The 3002-nt window shown below is 41.4% G+C and overlaps 1 protein-coding gene across 1 annotated transcript in view; it reads left to right on the top strand.

The window, feature by feature from the left end:
- Positions 1-3002, top strand: part of SLC9A7 (solute carrier family 9 member A7) — a 176320-nt gene that overhangs the window by 81218 nt on the left and 92100 nt on the right. The window lies entirely within an intron of this gene.

The raw sequence follows: 3002 nt of genomic DNA, 5'->3' as shown, positions 1-3002 counted from the left end.
CTGGGGATTCGAACCCACCACCTTAGGTGTACGTGGCTGGCGCCTTAGCCAGTTGAGCTATAGGCGCTGAGCCGGTCCCAAAGGTTTTATAGAGAAAGGTTTATAACGTTAAAAACAATATTCATCATTTTATAATAAATCTAAATATTATGGTGATGATTACTGGGAGAGATTTTGAGAACATTTCCTGTAATTGAGGAATTTGTCTACAAATATAAATCTATTTTGTTAGAGTAGTATTCATTGTGAGGACCCTGTGTTAATATGGTTCAGTCTTTCTGTTAGCACTGCTGCTGATGAGATGAATTAGGAAAGTCAAGATACAGTGACTAACTTATATGAAGCAGGTTTTGACTGAGGAGAAAGCTTGTCTCTATAAATGACTGTGTTGGTTTCCTAAGGAAGACATTTGAGTACAATCGTGTGACATGTAGCCTTCTGCAGACCCTGCAGGCCCTCCTATATTATGATGAGTGTTGAAGAGCCATGACATCATCTTTGTCATGTAAAACTTGGTTAGCAAGCATTACCTAACCAGGAAGTAGAATAAGAATAAAAAGCATGATAAGAGTTCTATCTCAGGTGGAGGGTGAACCCCTGAGAGCTCTGACCAGCCCCCATGGCCTTATCACCATCACACTGGGAGAGGAAGTGCCACTGCTATAGCAGGCCCCAGTCATCATCCCTGTGACAGCAGCCATGAGCAGTGAGGTGAAACACTCTGCATGATACCACGGGCAGTGAGTGGCAGCCCAAGAAGGCCATCCCAGTGAAAGTTTGGGAACAGTGAGATGGTTCAACATAAGAAACATATATGGTTTTATCCACAGGAATGACATCAAACAAGATGTATTTGTACACAAGATTGTCGTAAAGAAACATAAGCCCCAGGAAGCATCGTGACACAGTGCAGGGAATAGAGAACCTATGGAGTTTGATGTTAGTGGAAGCGGAAAGGGTGCACAGGTGGCAGAGTTTGCAGGTCCTGGTGGAGTTCTAGGGCCAGGCCACAAAAATGCAGCAGATTGTAACCATTCTAGATGTCATCTGCGTCATTATAGGTGTTATCTGCATGATGGGGTCTTCTGCACTGTATCCACCAGAATTACCAGAAAAATGAGAACGGAAAAAAGAAGCAAGGATTGTAGAGTGCCCCTCAATGTCAGGCCTGACGGCACACAAGGCATCACCTTACCTTCCCCCTTGTCCTGCATAGACCTTGTGGGTATTGACCAGTGTGTTCTAACCCTCCTGTGCAGGGAGAAGTGATGGAAGGTACTTGAGCCAGGGTGAAGGAGAACACGTAGGCCAGTGAGACAGATTATGTATTGGGGTTATAGATCATGAGTCTCTAGAGTCCCTCTTCATCTACTGAAAAGGAGCAGAAAAATGAAGGCACTGAAATCCAAGGCCGGCAGCCACCTCAGTGAAGGTGTCCCACAACTTCAGACACCAGCACAGACATCCAGAAAACCGTAATCCACAAGATGGCACAGAGACCACTAGCTGGGGGTTCCCCTCCCAAGGCTGAGGAGGGCAGGGCTGACTATACACCAGCTGACCATCTCTACCATCATCTGGTTTTCATCTTACAGGAAGAGATGAATATAGAATCAAGCAATAAGACTTGAACAAAAGATTGGCCCTAAAGACCTTAAGTGCTTACTTTTTCCCCATTTACCAGACAAGTAGAACCATCTGCATTATGGAGATTTTATTACTTTTCCCTAAAGACATCTCTTTGTGGTAATGACAAATGTTCTACAAAAAGTTTAGTGGTTCTCATACACTTTAAAAGATTTTAAAATTGTTTCATATCTGGTAAGGTTGAGATTATTAAGAACCTCATTTTTAATTTATACTAAAACTTTACAACTTGAGTTTTTTTTTTTTTTTTTACAGAAGGCAACAAACTCCAAATCTCTGTCAATACAGGTTTATAATAATGATAATAATAATGTAATACAGATACAGATTTGGGGTTGAAGAACTGGATTTTTCTGGATTTTATGTATTATTTGCTATTCAACAATGTCATATGAGTTCTTCTATATCTTGGTGATAAGAGTCATTATACATAGAAGATAGGAAACATTGTTCTTTCTTCTTCACTTGTAACTTTCTCCATTAGTGACCAAATGAGATGAGGGACCATTTTACTTTTTTTTTTTTGCTTTTTGAGACAGGGTCTCACTCTGTTATCCAGCTGGAGTGCAGTAGGGTCATCATAGCTCACAGCAACCTCAAAATCCTGGACTTAAGTGATCTTCCTGCCTCAGCCTCCTGAATAACTAGGAATACAGGCACTTACCATTATGCCTAGTTCATTTTTCTATTTTTGGTCAAGACAGGGTCTCACTATTGCTCACGCTTGAGCTCCCAGCCTCAAGCAGTCCTCCTGCCTCAGCCTCCCAGAGTGCTAGGATTACAGGCATGAGCCCCCAGCATCTGGCCTCGTCTACATTTTAATATTGCTATTAAAGAACTGAATTTACAATTTTGAAATTTTCCTCCTAAGAAAATCATAGAAAGTGTCTGGTAGTTATTTGTGGTTTATTTGTTTTCAGATTTCTCTCATTTCTATGTGGGCATGTCTGAGTCACGTCCAGGACCAGGGGAGCACTCCTTACTCATCATGGAATTGACTACTTATGCACAATTTTGCTGTTTTTATTTTTCACTAATGAGACAGCCCTACGGAGAAGGAAATGAGACTTAAAGACTTGCATCTGATTATCTTAGCTGTATCATAGCCACAGCCCCAAGAAGCCAGCTCTGTAGCCCCTGAATCATGACTGCTCAAATTTATGCTGCAGTGTTTTGCTTCTCAAGGGGTGTAATTACCTTCTCCATGATAGCCAGTGATTGAAATGACCTAAGCAAAAGAACCTCACCATCCTCCCCTCCAGCTTCCTTTGGTGTATGGCAAAGCAAGGTGCATTTATAGCAATTAGAAATTCCAGTGGCCTGGTCCTTTTTTTTTTTTTTTTTTTTTTTTTTTT

This window comes from Otolemur garnettii, unplaced genomic scaffold (assembly GCF_000181295.1).
Source record: "Otolemur garnettii isolate 467f Iridium unplaced genomic scaffold, OtoGar3 scaffold00153, whole genome shotgun sequence".
Lineage (NCBI taxonomy): Eukaryota > Metazoa > Chordata > Mammalia > Primates > Galagidae > Otolemur > Otolemur garnettii.
This window is presented reverse-complemented; position numbering and strand designations above follow the sequence as displayed.